Below are 20990 nucleotides of genomic sequence, written 5' to 3'. Positions count from 1 at the left end.
CTCAGCCTCCCAAGCAGCTGCGACTACAGGCGCCCGCCATCACGCATGGCTAATTTTTTTTTGTATTTTTAGTAGAGACGAGGTTTCACTGTGTTAGCCAGGATGGTCTCGATCTCCTGACCTCGTGATCCGCCCGCCTCGGCCTCCCAAAGTGCTGGGATTACAGGCGTGAGCCACCGCGCCCAGCCCCCTGTGTTCAACTTTTTGAGGAAGTGCTAAACTGTTTTCCTAAGTGGCTGCACCATTTTATATTCCTACCAGCAACATATGGTGTTTCCAATTTCTCCACAACCTGGTCAACATTTGTTATTGTTTGTCTTTGACATTAATGGCCACCCTAGTGGATATAAAGTCATATCTCATTGTGATTTTAATTTGCATTTCTCTAATGACTAAGGATGTTGAATATCTTTTCATGTGCTTATTATTGACCATTTGGAGAATATCTATTCCAATCCTTTGCCTATTTTTAAATTGGGTTGTCTTTTTTTTTTTTTTTGGAGTCAGGGTCTCACTCTGGTGCCCAGGCTGGAGTGCAGCACAGTAGTGTGATCACAGCTCACTGCAGCCTTGACCTCCCTGAGCTTAGGTGATCCTCCCACCTCAGCCTCCCAAGTAGCTGGGACTACAGGCATGCCCTTACAGGCACATGCCACCACACCCGACTATTTTTCGTATTTTTTGTAGAGACGGGGTTTCACCATGTTGCTCAGGCTGGTCTGGAACGCCTGCGCTCAAGCAATCTCCCTGCCTCAGCCTCCCAAAGTGCTGGGATTACAGGCATGAGGCACTGCGCCTGGCCTAAAATTTATTTTTATTTATTTAGTATCCCTGTCGCGGCACATAGTGTCCTTTGAAGCACAAAGTTTTTGATTTATATGAAGTCTAATTTATTTTTTCCTTCATTGCTTGTGGTTTGGATGCCATGTCTACGAACATATCACCGTCTAGTCATGAAAATTTACACCTATGTTTTCTCTTAGGAGTTTTATATTTTAGCTCCTACATTTAGGTCTTTGATCCATTTTGAGTTAGTTTTTGCATACAGCGTGAGGCCGGGGTGGGGGGCAATTTTATTCTTTTGCATGTGGTTATCCAGTTTTCTTAGCACCATTTGTTGTAAAGACTGTTCTTTCCCCCTTTGAATTGTCTTGGTATCCTTGTTGAGAATCAATTGGTTATAAATGTATGGGTTTATTTCTGGACTCTCAGTTCTATTCCATTGACCTATATGCCTATCCTTATGCCACTATCATACAGTCTTGATAAAAATCTGACATTTTAAAGGATAATGTTTAAACTTTTGTGTTTATATTTAGAATCTAGAGTTACAAGTTTTCATGCCTTTGAGTTCATTTAAGGAAAAAGTAAGTTTTCTAGATGATTACAATGATGATAAATGTAAAAACAACCTGATTTGAAAACTTTGTTGATGTTATATATGAACCGAAATCACAGTAATAACTGTGATTTAATGCATTTTATTTTCACGTATTGATAAACTCCATATACACAAATTGAAAGTACAACAGGGATGGAAATTATTATGGAAACATGGATATACAGGAAGTATATAATCAGGCCAAGCGAGGTGGCTCATGCCTTTGGGAGGCTGAGGTGAGAGAATCACTTGAGGCCAGGAGTTTGAGACCAGTCTGGGCAACATAGTGAGACCCTGTCTCTACAAAAATGTTTTTTAAAAATTAGCCAGGCATGGTGGCATGTACCTGTAGTCTAAGCTACTGAGGCGGATGAGATGGGAACCCAGGAGTTTGAGGCTGCAGGGAGCTGTGATCGTACCCTTGCACTTCAGCCTGATGACAGAGTGAAACCATGTCTTAAAATAAAAAGTAAATAAATGAAAATATATGATGTTGAGTGTCAAAGTCTGGGTTCAAGATCTGATCCTGGCATTTATAGCTGTTGACCTTAGATTGGTCACTTCATAGCTTTAAGCTTCACTTTTCTCCTATAAAAACTGATAATGGCCGGGTGCGGTGGCTCACACTTGTTGTAATCCCAGCACTTTGGGAGGCTGAGGTGCATGGATCACTTGAGATCAGGAGTTCAAGACCAGCCTGGCCAACATGGTGAAACCCTTTCTCTACTAAAAATACAAAAATTAGCCGGATGTGGTGGCGCATGCCTGTAAATCCCAGCTACCAGGAAGGCTAAGGCAGGAAAGTCACTTGAACCTGGGAGGTGGAGGTTGCAGTGATCTGAGATCGTGCCATTGCACTCCAGCCTAGGAGACAGAGTGAGACTCTGTCTCAAAAAACAAAACAAAACAACAACAACAAAAAAAGAAAAACAAAAGAAAACCCGAAAAAACCTGACCTGATAATGCCAGACTGGGCAGCATGGCAAAAGCCCATCTCTACAAAAGAAATACAAGAAATTACCCAGGTATGGTGGCATGGCATGCACCTATAGTCCCAGCTACTCAGGAGGCTGATGTGGGAGGATCATCTGGGCCCGAGATCGTGGCTGCAGTGAGCCATGATTGCACCACTGCACTTCAGCCTGCACAACAGAGTGAGACCCTGTCTCAGGCAAAACCAAACAAAAACAAAAACAAAAAAATGATTTTTGACCTGCAGCTGCTTCACAGAAATGTCAGCCTGAAATTGAGATAATGTGTTTATAGGTACTTTGTAAACTGTAAAATGCCACAAAGATAAGTTAATATTTGTATAGAGCCCTAATTAGTGATATTAATAAGTTCTCTGAAGAGTTGTTTCATAGGTTAACAAGTGATCTTGATTTTTTTTCCTAGGCTTTAGGAAGATATCCAGAGCAGTTCCTATATCCTTGTATATTCTTTTTTTTATTGTTTTTTCTTTTTCTTATTTCATTGTATATTCTTTAGTCTAAATGTTAATAGTTAAAACAAAGGAAATAACTCTATGCCCATCATCTTTCCCTTCTTTCTCTTACACAATATGTAGTACTTTTATGCAGAAGTCAGCAAACTTTTCTTTTTTTTTTTCAGACAGGATCTCACTCTGTCTTCCAGCCTGGAGTGCAGTGGCACGATCTCAACTCACTGCAGCCTCCTCTGCCTCCCGGGTTCAAGCGATTCTCCTGCCTCAGCCTCCTGAGTAGCTGGGATTACAGTGCATCACCACACCTGGCTAATTTTTGTATTTTTAATAGAGACAGATTTTCACAATGTTGACCAGGCTGGTCTCGAACTCCTGACCTCAAGTGATCCCCCTGCCTTGCCCTCCCAAAGTGCTGGGATTACAGGTGAGCAAACTTTTTCTGTAAAGGACCACATAGTAAATATTTTGGGATTTGTGGGTAACATAAAGTCACTGTCACACATTCATGCTCCTCCCCTTCCTGCTTTTTTTTTTTTTTTTTTTTTTGAGAGGGAGTCTTACTCTGTCACCCAGGCTGGAGTGCAGTGGCGCAACCTCGGCTCACTGCAAGCTCCGCCTCCCAGGTTCACGCCATTCTCCTGCCTCAGCCTCCTGAGTAGCTGGGAATACAGGCGCCAGCACCATGCCCGGCTAATTTTTTTTTGTATTTTTTAGTGGAGAGGGGGTTTCACCGTGTTAGCCAGGATGGTCTCAATCTCCTGACCTCGTGATCCGCCCGCCTTGGCCTCCCAAAGTGCTGGGATTACAGGCGTGAGCCACCGCGCCCAGCCCCTTCCTGCTTTTTAACCTTTTAACAATATAAAAATCATTCTTAGCTGGAGAGGCTGTACACGAAACAGGTTGGCTGATTAGGGCTTGCAGGCCTGTTATAGATTCTTATTTTATTGGGCTCAAACACTGTATCTGGTTTTAGTTACAGCTACTAGTTACAGTCATTTACCCAAAAAAAGTACCTGGTTAGTTACCAAAGAAATGTTATGTGTTAACATTTGTCCCAACAGCAAAACTGGACTTTCAAGGGAAACAGTGTTTATTTTTCAGTATGTTTAGCTTCTGAATGAAACTTGTCTGTTCAGGCAGGGACAGAGATAATGTTGTGTTTTTTAATTCCCTCAGAGATACTGTTTCGAATAATTGGCTTGTTGGGGTACAATTCACAGTTGATATATTACAGGATCTAAATAGACAGGTTTTGTTAAAGCCCAGGACACAGGTGATGATTGCTAAATCTTTACAACTCCTGAGTAGAAAGCAATTTTTCTAAACGAATAAATGAATCATGTCGGCTGGGCACGGTGGCTCATGCCTGTAATCCTAGTACCCTGGGAGGCTGAAGCTGGCAGATCACTTGAGGTCAGGAGTTCGAAACCAGCCTGGCCAACATGGTGAAACCTCATCACTACTAAAAATACAAAAAGTCAGCCGAGCGCGGTGGCTCACGCCTTTAATCCCAGCACTTTAGGAGTCTGAGGCGGGTGGATCACAAGGTCAGGGGTTTGAGACTAGCCTGACCAACACAGTGAAACATCTTTACTAAAAATAGCCAGGCATGGTGGTGCAGGCCTGTAGCAGGTACTCAGGAGGCTGAGGCAGCAGAATCGCTTGAACCCGGGAGGCGGAGGTTGCAGTGAGCCGAGATTGAGCCACTGCACTCCACCCTGGGCAACTGAGCGAGACTCCGTCTCAAAAAAAAAAAAAAAAATTAGCTGGACGTGGTGGTGGATGCCTGTAATCCCGGCTACTTGGTACTTGGAAGGGTGAGACAGGAGAATCGCTTGAACCCGGGAGGTGGAGGTTGCAGTGAGCTGAGATAGCGCCATTGCACTCCAGCCTGGGCAACAAGAGTGATTACAGGTGTGAGCCACCGTGCCCGGCCAAATTTTTTTTTTTTTTTGAGAGGGAGTCTTGCTCTGTCGCCCAGGCTGGAATGCAGGGGCGTTATCTCGGCTCAGTGCAACCTCCGCCTCCCCAGTTCAAGTGATTCTCTTGCCTCTGCCTCCGAATTAGCTGGGATTATAGGCACGAGCCACAAATCCGCTTTTTTTTTTTTTTTTTTTTTTTTGAGAGGGAGTCTTGCTCTGTCACCCAGGCTGGAGCGCAATGGCATGATCTCGGCTCACTGCAACCTCCGCCTCCCGGGTTCAAGCGATTCTCTTGCCTCTGCCTCCGAATTAGCTGGGATTACAGGCACGAGCCACAAAGCCTTTTTTTTTTTTTTTTTTTTTTTGAGAGGGAGTCTTGCTCTGTCACCCAGGCTGGAGTGCAATGGCATGATCTCGGCTCACTGCAACCTCCGCCTCCCGGGTTCAAGCGATTCTTCTGCCTCAGCCTCCAAGTAGCTGGGATTACAGGCGCCCGCCACCATGCCCTGCTAATTTTTTATATTTTTAGTAGAGACGGGGTTTCACCATGTTGGCCTGGTCGGTTTCGAACTCCTAACCTCAAGTGATCCACTCACCTCGGCCTCTCAAAGTGCTGGGATTACAGGCATGAGCCACCCTGCCTGGCCTTTTTTTTTTTGGGATAGAGTCTGGCTCTGTCACCCAGGTTGGAGTGCGGTGGCGCGATCTCGGCTCACTGCAATCTCTACCTCCTGGCGCCATTCTCCTGCCTCAGCCTCCCGAGTAGCTGGGACTACAGGCGCCCGCCACAACCCCCGGCTAATTTTTTTTTTTTTGTACTGTTGGTAGAGACGGGGTTTCACTGTGTTAGCCAGGGTGGTCTCGATCTCCTGACCTTGTGATCCCCGCCTCAGCCTCCCAAAGTGCTGGGATTACAGGCGTGAGCCACCGCGCCCGGTCAATTTTTTGTATTTTTAGTAGAGATGGGGTTTCACCACGTGGCCAGGCTGCTCTCCAACTCCTGACCTCAGGTGATCCACCTGCCTCAGCCTCCCAAAGTGCTAAGATTACAGGTGTAAGCCACCACGCTTGGCCCACTTTTTTTTTTGGGGGGGGGGACAGGGTCTCACTCTGCTGCCCAGGCTGGAGTGCAGTGGCACAGTCTCAGATCACTGCAACCTCTGCCTCCCAGGTTCAAGCGATTCTCCTGCCTTGGCCTCCCAAGTAGCTGGAATTACAGGTGTGTTGCCACCACATCCGGCTAATTTTTTTATTTTTAGTAGAGACGGTTTCACCATGTTGGCCAGGCTGGTCTAGAACTTCGCACCTCAGGTGAGCCACCCGCCTCGGCCTCCCAAAGTGCTGAGATTACAGGCATAAGCCACCATGCCCAGCCAAAAAAATCCGCACTTTTTTTTTTTTTAGATGGAGTCTTGCTCTATTGCCCAGGCTAGATTGCAATGGCGAGATCTCGGCTCACTGCAACCTCTGCCTCCTGGGTTCAAGCGATTCTCCTGCCTCAGCCTCCGGAGTAGCTGGGATTACAGGTATGTGTCAACACGCCTGGCTAATTTTTTTTCTTTTTTTTTTAGTAGAGACGAGATTTCATAATGTTGGCCAGGCTGGTCTTGAACTCCTGACCTCAGGTGATCCACCTGCCTCAGCCTCCCCAAGTGCTGGGATTACAGGCATGTGCCACCGCGCCTGGCATGGAACCTGGTTTTAGCTTGAAATGTTGCAAACGTTTATAAAGATACAGTATTTCTAAATTCACATCAACATCTTATGATAACGGCTAGCTCCTACTTGTCACATGACTGCCCCGGTACAAGCGTCAGATGCAGCCTCTACAGCAGGGAGCAGATGACTGCCTTCTGGAGGCCCCTTTTTCTTTTTTCCCTTTTTTTTTTTTGAGATGGAGTTTCGCTCTTGTTGCCCAGGCTGAAGGGCAATCGCATGATCTCGGCTCACTGTAACTCGGGTTCAAGCGATTCTCCTTCCTCAGCCTACGGAGTAGCTGGTATTACAGGCATGCGCCACCATGCGTAATTTTATATCTTTAGTAGAGACAAGGTTCCTCCATGTTGGCCAGGCTGGTCTCGAACTCCCGACCTCAGGTGATACACCTGCCTCGGCCTCCCAAAATGTTGAGATTACAGGCGTGAGCCACCGCACCCGGCCCTTTTTCTTTTTTTCTGTAGCCCAGGCTGGAGTGCTGTGACGTGATCACGGTTTACTGCAGCAGCGACCTTCCGGGTTCAAGCGATCTTCCTGCCTCAGCCTCCCGAGTAGCTGAGACCACAAGTGCTCACTGCCGCTCTCCTAATTTTTAACTTTTTTTTTTTTTTGTAGCGATGCGGTCTCACTGTGGTGCCCAGGCTGGTGTGCAACTCCTGGCCTCAAGCGATCCTCCCGCCCCGCCTCTCAAAGTGCTGGGAAGGCCCCTTCCAAGCTTAAACAGAGATAATGGTTTTCAAGTTAAAAACAAAGGTAACCAAGTTAAATGTTTTCTCTGAATACCGAGATAAATTAGGGAAATCGCCAGAGAATGTGTTGCTGAGGAACCACTACTGAATTACACCACACAGACCGTAGCGATGCTGGTCGAAAGGGCAACTGGACGGCTTAAAAAAGCGGGGCGGGGGAACGCGTAGAGCACGTAGAGGGACATGGAGGCGCTGGGTGAAGAGTCAGGGATACGGAGGCTTCGAAACCTGCTCGGCCGCTCCACCCAGGGGGAAAGTCCAGCGAAGGGCGGCAGCAAATCTCAGGGAGCAACTGCCGGCGTCAGAGAGGCGGTACTGGGAGCCGGTTGTGGAAGAATCCGGAACCAAGGCACTGGGCGCGGTGAGGCCGGCGCGGTGAGGCCGTGGGCGCAGAGTCCGAGAATCAACAGCTGTGGCTGGCCTCACCGCGCCCAGAGCGAAATTAAGGGCGCGCCCCCAGCAGCTGACTCAGCCGGCGCTGCGCTTCTCCCATCGTCTCCCGTGCCTCCGCCGCGGGAAGTAGTCCCCGGCCGCGCCGACTCCAAAGGAAACCGAGAGAGGATGCCCCGAGTCAGCGCGTGGGTCCCGGCAGCGGCGATCGCGCAGCCAATCCCTGGAAAGGGGGGCGTGGCTATGTCGCCCCGTGGATCCCTCCGCCCGTGCTTGCTGTGCTGAGGCCGAGGGAGCCGCCATTTTGGATGGTGAACCCTGAAGTCGGTGTCTGCTGTGTTCACGGCAGGATTCGGTTAGGTGAGTGTGGCATCCTCGGCGTCAGAGGTCTCTGTCTTCCTCTTCCTTCTGCGCTCCTGATTTGGCGGTTTCTAGCTAGCGCTAGAGCCCGGGATTCAAACGACTTCGGAGGGGGCAGCTGAGGAGAAAGGGAAGGATAGTGGAAGTGAGGATCAGACCGGAGGTCAGGCCCTCGAGGGCCCGCGGCGCAGGAGGCCGCCCAGGCCTGGGTGGGGGGCGTGGCAGGGCCGCGAGCGGCTCGGAGGCCGCTGGTCCTGGATACTCGAAGCCGCTTAACTTTCTCCTAGTCCTCCTGCCCCGAGGTGTGTCTTCCCTGGGGCGGAAACGCCGCGGCCTCGGCGAGGGCTCCTCGGCGACACCCCTACCCCGTCTTTTCTGGCCCGGAGAGACTTCGGGAAGGTCGGAGCCTCCAGTGCCGCGAGAGGCGGATGCCCCCGAGTCCGGGCCGTTTCCACTGGGCGGGGTGGCCTCCTGGGCTTGTTTCTGGGCTAGGGGAACGGACTTGGGTCCACTTTGGCCTGAGAAAATTACAATTTCTTTCGCTGAAGCGAGGAGCGGCCTCTGCCCGCTTTCTCGGATCCCTGCGTGTGTAGTGAGAGGTCTTGGAAGGATCCTTGCGCCTCTCCTCTTTGTTTTTCTCGATGCTCCTCTTCCGGGGTAATGGAGGTGAGCTCTTGGAACTCGACAGCATAAACTTTGAGGATGGTCGGGACCCAGGAGCTGTAGGTTAATTACAAAAGACACTGTCTGTCGTAGTAAACTTAAAGTCTGGTCTTAAACAGATCTTTACGGGAAACTTGAATTTTAAAATTATGTGTAATATTTTAACTTTTTATTATGGAAAATTTCAAGCAGACAGGAGTATAATGAATTCTCTCATCCATCTTCAAACACGATCAACTCATGTCTAATCTTGTTTTATCTATACCCCTCCTACGTCTGTATTTTTCTAATTTAATAATAGTTGAAATATATATGTATATATTTCCCTCTGCTTTCCCAGTAGAAGCCTTTTGGCTTTTGTACCTACAAGCCAATAGTTTGTGGGAAATTTGCTTCCTCAGAACTTTTGGGTTAGGGGGACTTGGTAATAGTCATTAGAAGATAAAACTGGCCAGATGTGGTGGCTCACCCCTGTAATCCCAGCACTTGGGGAGGGCTAGGTGGGATGATGACTTGAGCTTAGGAGTTGGAGAACAGCGTGGGCAACATAGCAAAACCCCGTTCTCTGCAAAAATAAAAACATAGCCAGGCGTGGAGGCCTGCATCTATAGTCCGGGAGGCTGAGGTAGAAGGATTGCTTGAGCCTGGGAGGTGGAGGCTACAGTGAGTCGGTAATCGTGCCACTGCATTCCAGTCTGGAGGACAGAGTGAGACCCTGTCTAAACAAAAAAACAAACAAAAAAAAAAACACTTCCTTTTTTTTTGTATTTGTTTTTGTTTTGCAGACGGGGGTCTCACTCTGTTTCCCAGGCTGGAGTGCTGTAGTGCACGCTGCCTGCAGCCTCGACCTTCAGGACTCAAGTGATCCTCCCGCCTCAGCCTCGGGAGTAGTAGCTGACACTACAGGCCCACGCCTGGCCTTTTTTTTTTTTTTTGGTCAGGGTCGGGAGGGGAGAGTTTCTTAATGTTGCCCAGACTGGTCTTGAACTCGTGGGCTCAAGTGATCCTCCCAAAATGCTGGGAGTAGAAGTATTTTGAATCCCCAGTGTTAGTGTTACATTTTAAAGTCATCCAGTTTCGTATATCTTATTTTAAAAATAGTATTATTATTTTGTCCAAATACTTTTTCATTCTCCCTCTTTGTTCTTACGTCTCTGGTTTCTAAATTATCAGGAGCTCCAGAATCTCCATCTCTAGTTTGTTTGATTTAAGCTCTGGTTCTTGTAAGATAATCAGAATAAAATCCCAGGGTTTTACAATAAAACTAGAAAAAAGAAAGAGTAGTATAATTAGTCATTCCAAATACAGGAAAAGTAATATGCCTATGAATACTTATTTCAGCATTACTTATATGGTACAGATGGTCAAAAGTTTGGAGAATTGGTAAAAAAAAAAAAATTCTTACTGAGTGGAGGCCAGGCACGGTGGCTCACGCCTGTAATCCCAGCACTTTGGGAGGCCGAGGCGGGTGGATCGCCTGAGGTCAGGAGTTTGAGACCAGCCAGGACAACGTGGTGAAACCCTGTCTCTACTAAAAATACAAAAATTAGCCTGGAGTGTTGGTGTGGCCTGTAGTCCCAGCTACTCCAAAGGCCGAGGTAGGAGAATTGCTTGCTCGACCCGAGAGGCGGAGGTTGCAGTGAAGTGAGATGGTGCCACTGCACTCTAGCCTGGGCAACAGAGTGAGAATCCGTCTCAAAAAAAAAAAAGAAAGAAAAAATTATTACTGAGTGGAATATTAGCGTTTACTACAAGGTTTTAGACTGTAACAAGATACGATGAGAAGGATTCTATATTGCTCAGTCCATGAGTATAGCTTTGTAAAACTATGCCTTAAGAAACACTCTTGACCAGGCACCGTGGCTCACGCCTGTAATCCCAGCACTTTGGGAGGCTGAGGCAGGGAGATCACTTGAGATAAAGAGTTCGAGACCAGCCTGGCCAACATGGTAAAACCCCTTCTCTACTAAAAATACAAAAAAATTAGCCAGGTGTGGTGGTGGGCACCTGTAATCCCAGCTACTTGGGAGGCCAAGGGAGGGGAATCATTTGAACCTGGGAGGTGGAGATTACAATGTGCCAAGATGGCGCCACCGCACTCCTGCCTGGGTGACAGAGATACTCTCTCTCTCAAAAAAAAAAAAACCAACACTCTTGGTGCAGGGCACTGTGGCTCATGCCTGTAATCCCAACATTTTGAGAGGCTGAGGTGAACGGATCATGTGAGGTTAGGAGTTCAAGACCAGCCTGGCCAACATGGTGAAACCCCCTCTCTACTATAAATACAAAAATTAGTTGGGCATGGTGGCGGGCACCTGTAATACTTGGGAGGCTGAGGCAGGAGAATTGCTTGAACCCAGGAGGTGGAGATTGCAGTGAGCCAAAATCCAGCTTGGGCCACAGAGTGAGACTCTTGTCTTTAAAAAAAAAAAAAAGGAATAGGCCGGGAGTGGTGGCTCACGCTTGTAATCCCAGCACTTTGGGAGGCCGAGGTGGGCAGATCACGAGATCAGGCGTTCGAGACCAGCCTGGTCAACATGGCGAAACCTCATCGCTACTAAAAATACAAAAATTAGCAGGGTGCCTGTTCTCCCAGCTACTCGGGAGGCTGAGTCAGGAGAATCACTTGAACCTGGGAGGCGGAGATTGCAGTGAGCCGAGATGGCACCACTGCACTCCAGCCTGGGCAGCAGAGCAAGCCTCTGTCTCAAAAAAAAAAAAAAAAAAGGAAACACTCTTGGTAAAAGACCCAATGAATTTTCCGTAATGTTTTTATCTCAATTTTATTGAGAACAAGATGAAGATACTTTGGTAATGCCTGTGCATTTCAGTATTTATAGCTCCTTCAAGAAAATTTTGATGGTCTCTGAATTCTGAAGCCTTATTTTCTTGTAAATAACAAACACATGATGCTGTTGATCTTACAGTCTTTTTTTTTTTAATTAAATTTTCAGTCTTAATTAGTTTGGCCAGTGAAGATTTGATTATAGTGTGAAAATACACAGTAAACTTTGTGCCACTTGTACATGTAATGCTTCTAAAGGAATTGGACCACCAGGTGTGGCGGCTCATGCCTGTAATCCCAGCACTTTGGGAGGTTGAGGCAGGAGGATTGCTGAGCCCAAGAGTTGGGAGACCAGCCTGGTCAACATAGCAAGGCTCCATCTCTACTAATAAAAATTTTTAAAAAGATAAAGGAATTGGGCTGTATTATCTCGGAAATGTGTCCTAGCACCTCATTGTGTCTGTTTCTACTCTAACGTCACATCTTCGTAACTGCAATACAGTGGTCATACCTAAATTTGTTCGAATTACTTCTTTTATAAGAACAACAACAAAAAAAACTCAGGCTGGGAGCGGTGGCTCATACCTGTAATCCCAGCACTCTGGGAGGCCGAGGCGCGTGGATCACCTGAGGTCAGGAGTTTGAGACCAGCCTGGCCAGCATGGTGAAACCCTGTCTCTACTAAAAATAGAAAAAGTTAGCTGGGTGAACAGCCGGGCGCGGTGGCTCACACCTGTAATCCCAGCACTTTGGGAGGCCGAGGCAGGTGGATCACAAGGTCAGGAGATCGAGACCATCCTTGCTAACACGGTGAAACCCTGTCTCTACTAAAAATATAAAAAATTAGCCGGGCATGGTGGTGGGTGCCTGTAGTCCCAGCTGCTCAGGAGGCTGAGGCAGGAGAATGGCGTGAAGCCAGGAGGCAGAGGTTGCAGTGAGCCGAGATCGTACCACTGCACTCTAGCCTGGGTGACAGAACGAGACTGTGTCTCAAAGAAAAAAAAAATTAGCTGGGTGTGGTGGCAGACACCTGTAATCCTAGCTACTTGGGAGGTTGAGGCAGGAGAATTGCTTGGACCTGGGAGGCGGAGGTTGCAATAGGCTGAAATCGCACCATTGCACTCCAGCCTGGGCAACAAGAGGGAAACTCAGTCTCAAAAAAAAAAAAAAAAAAGATCAGAATAAATAAAATAATACATTTCAAAACCAAAAGCTTTTGTACGTATTGGAATGTCTGTAGCCAGTCTTGACCCTGCTCTCTCCCCTCCTCACTTCGTACTTTTAGAGCTACAAACACTGAAGTTACTCCCTTAGGAAGTCTTTTTTTTTTTTTTTGGCTACTTTTAGCTACTACTACTTTGAATAGAGCTTTCAGGATCATTACCTCTGGGCAGCTTCACTATTTTGGGCAGCAGTTCTGATTCTTTTCCTCGCCCAAATATCCTAAGAGGAAGGACTCAGTCCACGGTTTTACTTTGCTTATTCAGGATGGAGAGGCTATCTAGCTCCCGAAGTCTCAGCGAGCTGAGTGATAAAAGAGGAACTAGATGGGTTTGCTATGCCAGTGTTAAGAATTAGAGTAAAGTGAAGGATTGGGCTGCTGATCCATGTGTGACACTAATAAAAATAATGGTGTTACACTAATAAAGATAAGTATATTTATGTATATAAACAATACCGAGAACTAGGATTGTGGTCACTAGTTCATAACCATTTTTTAGAGTTTATGTTATAATTGCTTACTTGTCTTATAGTTGTTTTTATGTCCGCTATACCCATTTGATTGTGAGCCCCTTGAAGGCTAGGGAAGCTCTCATTTGGATGTCTGTTGTAGACAGTGGCTTAGCACAGTGCTTAATAGAATAGCACTCAATAAATACTTGGTGAGTGAGTGAATGACAGTAAAGATGTTGAAGCACAGAGTGATTTTAGAGTAACCTCTGAATCACAAAAAGAATTTTAGATTACTTACTGGACAGTATTAGTATGTGATGTGTATATAATCACATATGTATAAAAATTTGTTTATTTGTTAATGTATATATGAATAGTAAATGTTGACTAGAATATTTTATTAACTTTTAGGTTATTATCTCCAAAATTAATGTTCCTAATCAAACAAGATAACAAAGTTTATGTTATGTTTAGCTTTGGAAACAGGTTCAAATTCTGAGATAGTAATTAAGTCAGTCTTTTGTTTTTTTTTTCTTTTTTTTGGAGACGGAGTCTTGCTCTGTCGCCCAGGCTGGAGTGCAGTGGCACGATCTTGGCTCACTGCAAGCTCCACCTACCAGGTTCACGCCATTCTCCTGCCTCAGACTGCCGAGTAGCTGGGACTACAGGCGCCATCACCACGCCCAGCTAATTTTTTGTATTTTCAGTAGAGACAGGGTTTCACTGCGTTAGCCAGAATGGTCTCGATCTCCTGACCTCATGATCTGCCCGCCTCGGCCTCCCAAAGTGCTGGGATTACAGGTGTGAGCCACTGCGCCCTGCCTAGTCTTTTGCTTTAAATTCGTTTTTAGTCTGATTTATTTAATGTACTGGTAATCATTTAGGATATATCCTTTAGTTACTACTTTTGTGGTTTACTGTCATTGTCTTTAATGATTAGTTTCTTCGTAAAATGGGGATCTGTTGAATAGGAGTTGAAAAATCCTCAGTACTTAACAAAATAGTTTAGCAAATTGCTTTTCTTTCCTTAATTCTAAAACAAAACTAGATTATATAAATTTGAAGAATTTTTTTAAAAGCATGTGGTTTTTAATTAAATTTTCTACTAATTAACATAATACATGAGCGACAGCTTTGTACAAAACACTGTGCTAGGCGGTGTGTGGGTGACATACTGTGCTAGGCAGTATGTAAGAAACAGTTGTCTTGCAGTGAGATTGAAACAGATTAATCAGAATTGTTAAACCGGGGGAAAAAGATACAAAGCATGCCTTAAACATCTTATTTTAACATAAAACACACAAAAAAGGCTAGCTAATCTTTAGATGAAGAGCTAAGACTTTTTAAAATATGGGTCCATTGACTGGAATTTATTTAACAAATGTTTACATGGTGCTTACTGTGTACATATAACACAATGTGCTAATTTCTTCACAAATTTTCACTTAATTCTCATACCAGCCCAAGAGGTGTGAAGGTTCATGTAATATTGGTACTGATTTTCCTTAGATGTTTGATAGAATTTGCCAGAGAAGCCACCTGGGCCTGGATTTTCTTTGGGAATGGTTCTTAATTTTAGATTTAATTGTTTTTTTTTTTTTTTGAGACAAAGTCTGGCTGTGTCACCCAGGCTGGAATGCAGTGGTGTGATCTCGGCTCACTGCAACCTCCACCTCCTGGGTTCAAGTGATTTTCCTGCCTCAGCCTCCCAAGTAGCTGGGATTACAGATGCCTGCCACCACGCCTGGCTAATTTTTGTATTTTTAGTAGAGATGGGGTTTCACCACATTGGCCAACCTGGTTTCGAACTCCTGACCTCAAGTAATCTGCCCGCCTCGGCTTCCCAAAGTGCTGGGATTATAGGCATAAGCCACTGTGCCTGGCCTAGATTCAATTTTTGTAATAGATCTAGTGCAGTTATATTTTCTATTTCTTTGTGTCAAATTTAGTAAATTTGAGTTTCTGAGGGATTTGTTTATTTCATTTAATTGTTGAATTTATAGATATATGTTGGTTATAATATCACCTTTAAAAGTCTTTAGAATCTGTAGTGATATTCACCCTTTCATCGCTGATAGTGATAATTTATATGTTTATATGTTCTTTTTCTTTGTGAGTTTGTTATATAGGTATGTCAGTTTTTAAAAAATCGTTTTGAAGAAGCAGCATTTAGTTTCCTTGATTTTTTTTTTTTCTATTTTTTCTTCTATTTCATTGATTTTTGCTTTCTTTTTGTTGTTTTTGCTTACTTTGGTTTGATTTTGCTCTTTTTCTGGTTCCTTAACGTGGAAGCTTAGATTAGTAATTTGAGACCTTTTTTCTGGAAAGACAGAGTCTTGCTCTGTTGTCCAGCCTAGAGTGCAGTGGCATGATCATAGCTCACTGCCTCCTCAAACTCTTGTGCTCACTGCCTCAGCCTTGCAAGTAGCTGGGACTCCAGGTGTGTGCCACCATGCCCTGCTAATGTTTTAATTTTTTTGTAGAGAATGGGGTCTTGCTACGTTGTCCAAGCTGGTCTCAAACTCCTGGCCTCAAGTGATCCTCTCCCCTTGGCCTCCCAAAGTGCTGGAATTACAGGTGTGAACCACTGAGCCTGGCCTCTTTTTTTCTAATTAAAACCTTAATGATATAAATTTTTCTCTAAGCACTGCCTTAGCTACATCCCACAAATTTGTTACATATATATATATATTTTTTTTTAGTATAAACCTTTAAAATTTTTTTTCACTTGAAGCTTTCTCTTTGACTTCCAAGCAGTTCATCTAGAAGTATATTGTAGAATTCCCAAATGTTAAGAGATTTTCTGTTGATTTCTAGTTTAATTCCATTACAGTTAAAGAACATTCTTGGTATGACTTCAATTCTATTTAATTTGGGTTTTGTTTTCTTCTTTTTAAAAAATTTAATAGAGACGAGGTCTTACTGTGTTACTCAGGCTGGTCCCTTGGCCTCAAACGATCCTTCTACCTCAGCCTCTCAAGTAGCTGGGGTTATAGGTGAGAGCTACCATGCCTGGTCCTATTTAATTTGTTAAGTTTGGTTTTAGAACCCCAGCTATGTCCTACATTCATGAATGTTCTAGTACACTGCTGTGTTGGGTGTAATGTTCTATAAATGTCAATGAGATGCCGTCAGTTGGTGATGGTGTTCAGTTCTCTGTCCTTGTTTGTGTTCTGTCTGCTAGGTTGATCAATTACGGTGGGGGAGGTATGTTGAAGCCTCTAACTATAATTAGATTTGTTTATTTCTCCTTTCCTCTCTGTTAGTTTTTGCTTTGTGTTTTTGAAGCTCTGTTGTTGGGTGCATTCACAATTAGGATTGTTGTATCTTCCTGGTGACTTCACCCTTTTATGCTTATGTAATGTCCTTCTGTATTCCTGGTTTTCCTTTCTCCGAAGTCTACTTTGTCTGATTTTAATGTAACCCCTCCAACGTTCTGTTTGTTTGGTGGTGGTGGTGGTGGTTGTTTTGAGACGGAGTTTCGCTGTTATTGCCCAGGCTGAGTGCAGTGGTGTGATCTCGGCTCACTGCAATCTCCGCCTCCCAGGTTCAAGCAGTTCTCCTGCCTCAGCCTCCCAAGTAGCTGGGATTACAGGCTTATGCCACCACGCCTGGCTAATTTTTTATTTTTAGTAGAGATGGGGTTTCGTCATGTTGACCAGGCTGATCTCGAACTCCTGACCTAAGTGATCCACCTGCCTCGGCCTGCCAAAGTTTTGGGATTACATGCATGAGCCACTGTGCCCGGCCTGTTGTTGTTTTGAGACAGGATCTTGCTCTGTTGCCCAGTCTGGAGTGCACTTGCACAAACATGGCTGTCTGCAGCCTTGACCTCCTGGGCTTAAGCAATTCTCCCACGTCAGTCCCCCCAAGTAGCTGGGACTACAGGCACATGCTACCATGTCCAGCTAATTTTTATTTTTAATTGTAGAGATGGGATCTTGCTCTTAGGCAGGTCTTGAACTCCTGAGCTCCAGTGATCCTCCCACATCAGCCTCCCAAAGTGCTGGGCTTACGGCATGAGCCACCATACCTGGCCTCCAACTTTCTTTTGATTAGTGTTTGCATATATACCTTTCCCATACTTTACTTTTAAACTACCTACATTATTATATTTGAAGTGAGTTTGTTGTTGACAGTATATAGTGGATCGTTTTTTGGTTCATTCTCACAATATCTGTCTTTTAATTGTGTTTATACCATTTTCATTTAATTATGTAATTTTTGAATGTTTGAGTTTAGGTCTACATTTTATTATTTGTTTTCTGTTCTCTCATTTTTGTTTCTGTTTCCTGCTTTTTGGGCTATTTGAACATATTTTTAAATTCCATTAAAATTTTTTTTTTGCATAGTGTTTTTGTTTGTTTTTTGAGATGGAGTCTCACTCAGTCACCCAGGCTGGAGTGTAGTGGCATGGTCTCAGCTCACTGCAGCCTCCGTCTCCCGGGTTCAAGCGATTCTCCCGCCTCAGCCTCCCAAGTAGCTGGGACTGCAGGTGCGTGCCATCACACCGGGCTAATTTTTTATTTTTAGTAGAGATGGGGTTTTACTACGTTGGCCAGCCTGGTCTCGAACTCCTGACCTTGCGATCCACCCGCCTCGCCCTCCCAAAGTGCTGTGATTATGGGCATGAGCCACCATGCCCGGCCGTATAGTATTTTTTAGTGGTTGCTCTAGGGATTACAATGGATTAACTTAACTTTTCTTTTCTTTTTTTTTTTTTTTTTTTTTTGAGACAGTTTCACTCTCGTTGCCCAGGCTGGAGTGCAGTGGCACCATGTCAGCTTACCTCCGTCTGCTGGGTTCAAGTGATTCTCCTGCCTCAGCCTCCCTAGTAGCTGGGATTACAGGCGCCCACCACCATGCCCAGCTAATTTTTTGTATTTTTAGTAGAGACGGGGTTTCACCATGTTGGCCAGGCTGGTCTTGAACTCCTGACCTCAGGCGATCCACCTGCCTTGGCCTTACAGGCGTGAGCCACCGCACCCAGCCGAACTTGTTTTCATAGGCTACTTCCAGTCAATGTTTTTCCACTTCTCATGGAGTATGAAAACCTTACTATTCTATAGATGATCTCTTTACCCTTCTTCCCTTTATCCCATAATGTTTTGGTTATCTTATGTATCACATTTACCTACATTGAAAGCTCTATCAGACAGTACTGGTTTTGTTTTTAATTGTCAAACATATTTTAAGAGACTTGCAGAGCCATCTATAACAGATATTCGCCATTTCTGTAACTCTTGCTTTATAATGTTCTGGGTTTCCTTCTGGTTAACACTTCCGTTCTGCATTAAAAACTTCTTGAGCAATTTTTTTTTTTTTTTTTTGGAAATGGAGTCTCACTCTGTCACCCAGGCTGGAGTGCAGTGGTGCCATCTCTGCCTCCCGGGTTCAAGCGATTCTCCTGCCTCAGCCTCCCGAGTAGCTGAGACTACAGGCGAGCGCCACTGCGCCCAGCTGATTTTTTGTGTTTTTAGTAGAGACGGGGTTTCACTGTGTTAGCCAGGATGGTCTTAATCTCCTGACCTCGTGATCCGCCCACCTCAGCCCCCCAAAGTGCTGGGATTAGAGGTGCGAGCCACTGCGCCCAGCCTTTTTGTTTTGTTTTGTTTTGTTTTTTGAGACACAGTTTTGCGCTTGTTGCCCAGGCTGGAGTGCAGTGGCGGGATCTCGGCTCACTGCAGCCTCTACCTCCTGGGTTCAAGCGGTTCTCCTGCCTCAGCCTCCTGAGTAGCTAGGATTACAGGCACCCGCCACCACGCCCAGCTAATTTTTTGTATTTTTTTTTCGTAGGGACGGGGTTTCACCATGTTGGCCAGGCTGGTCTCAAACTCCTGACCCCAGGTGATCCACCTGACATGGCCTCCCAAAGTGCTGAGATTACCAGGTGTGAGCCACCAGACCTGGCCCGCAATTCTTTTAGATCAGGTCTACTGGTGACAAATTCTCTTACTAGTTTTCCCTCATCTGAGAATGACTTTATTTTTGAGGGATATTTTCCCTGGATATATAATTTTAGTTGACAGTTCTTTTTTTTCAGCACTTTAAAAACGTTTTTTCGCTTCCTTTTGGTCTCCCTGGTTTCTGAAGTGAAATCTACAGTCATTTAATAGGTCCGTTGTAGGTAATGCATCGTTTTTCCCTGACTGCTTTCAATATTTTAAAAAATTTGTCGGCTGGGTGCGATGGCTCATGCCTGTAGTCCCAGCTACTCGGGAGGTTGAGGCAGGAGAATCGCTTGAACCTGGAAGGCAGAAGTTGCAGTGAGCCGAGATCGTGCCACTACACTCCAGCCTGGGTAACAGAGCGAGACTCCGTCTCAAAAAAAAAATTGTCTTTGGGTTTTAGCAGTTTGATTATGAATCTGGACATGTATTTCTTTGGATTTTGTCTGATTCAAGTTTGCTAAGCTTTTGGAGTCTGTAGAGTTGATGTATTTTGCTAAATTTGGGAAGTTTTCAGGCAGTATTTTTTCTTTTTTTTTTTTTAAATCAAGATCTGAGAAAGGCAATATTTTAAATAACGTTTTTAAAGAATAAAAATATTCTTTCTCCTATCCTTACGGGATTTTTTTTTTTTTTTTTTGAGACAGTCTCTTTCTCTCTGTTGCCCATGCTGGAGTGCAGTGGTGCGATCTCTGCTCACTGCAATCTCCGCCTCCTGGGTTCACGCCATTCTCCTGCCTCAGCCTCCCGAGTAGCTGGGACTACAGGCGCCCGCCCACCACGCCTGGCTAATTGTTTGCATTTTTAGTAGAGACGGGGTTTCACCTTGTTGGCCAGGGTGGTCTCGATCTCCTGACCTCGTGATCTGCCCACCTCGGCCTCCCAAAGTGCTGGGATTACAGGTGTGAGCCACCGCGTCCGGCCCCCTTATTGGATTTAGTGACCCAACTGTCATTAAGACCCCTTGCTTTTGTCCTACAGATCTGTAAGGCTTTGTTCACTTTTTTCAATTTTTTTCTCTCTTTTTTTTTCAGATTAGATACTTTCTATTGACTTACCTACAAGTGTCCTGGCTCTTTTCTCTGTCATTTCCCATTCTGGTGTTTAGTCCATACAGTTTCTTTCTTTGGTTTGTATTTTTTTATTCTAAGATTTTTTGTTTTTATTTTTATTTTGAGACAGGATCTTACCATATTGCTCAGGCTAGTCAATTAAACTAGACTCAAGCAGTCCTCCTGCCTCAGCCCCCTGAGAAGCAAGGATTAATTCTAAGATTTGTTTCCTCTTTATGTCTTTACTTTTTTTTTTTTTTTTTTGAGACAGAGTCTCGCTCTGTTGCCCAGCTGGAGTGCAGTGGCGTGATCTCAGCCACTGCAACCTCTGCCTCTCGGGTTCAAGCAATTCTCTGCCTCAGCCTCCTGAGAAGCTGGGACTACAGGCACGTGCCACCACACCAAGCTAATTTTTGTATTTTGAGTAGAGATGGGGTTTCACCACGTTAGCCAGGCTGGTCTTGAACTCGTGACCTCATGATCCACCCGCCTCGGCCTCCCAAAGTGCTGGGATTACAGGCGTGAGCCACTGCGCCCGGCCTGTCTTTACTTTTTAATCTTTCCATTCAAGAGAAATTTCTATTACTTGTTGCAGCTTTTTTTTTTTTTTTGGAGACAGTCTTGCTCTGTCACCCAGGCTGGAGTGCAATGGCACGATCTCGGCTCACTGCAACCTCCGCCTCCCCAATTCAAGCGATTCTCCTGCCTCAGTCCCTTGAGTAGCTGGGACTACAGGCGTGTGCCACCATGCCCGGATAATTTTTGTATTTTTCGTAGAGGAGGGGTTTCACCATGTTGGCCAGGCTGGTCTCGAACACCACCCGCCTTGGCCTCCCACAGTGTTGGGATTACAGGCGTGAGCCACTGCACCCAGCCAGCATTTTTATAGTAGCTGCTTTAAAGTCT

General features: G+C 45.2%; 1 protein-coding gene across 6 annotated transcripts in view; it reads left to right on the top strand.

Annotated features, from left to right (window-relative positions):
- The first annotated feature begins 1344 nt into the window (after positions 1-1344).
- IST1 (IST1 factor associated with ESCRT-III) overlaps positions 1345-20990 on the top strand; it is a 40199-nt gene continuing 20553 nt past the window's right edge. The window contains exons 1-3 of one of the 6 annotated variants that reach the window (XM_054533168.2): positions 1345-3249; positions 6152-6273; positions 7079-7962. The gene's annotated coding sequence lies outside the window, so the exon portion shown is untranslated. 6 annotated transcript variants of the gene reach the window in all.

The sequence above is a fragment of the Pongo abelii genome, chromosome 18 (assembly GCF_028885655.2).
Source record: "Pongo abelii isolate AG06213 chromosome 18, NHGRI_mPonAbe1-v2.0_pri, whole genome shotgun sequence".
Lineage (NCBI taxonomy): Eukaryota > Metazoa > Chordata > Mammalia > Primates > Hominidae > Pongo > Pongo abelii.
The sequence above is the reverse complement of the archived record's forward strand: the minus strand, read 5'-3'. Positions and strand labels throughout refer to the sequence as shown.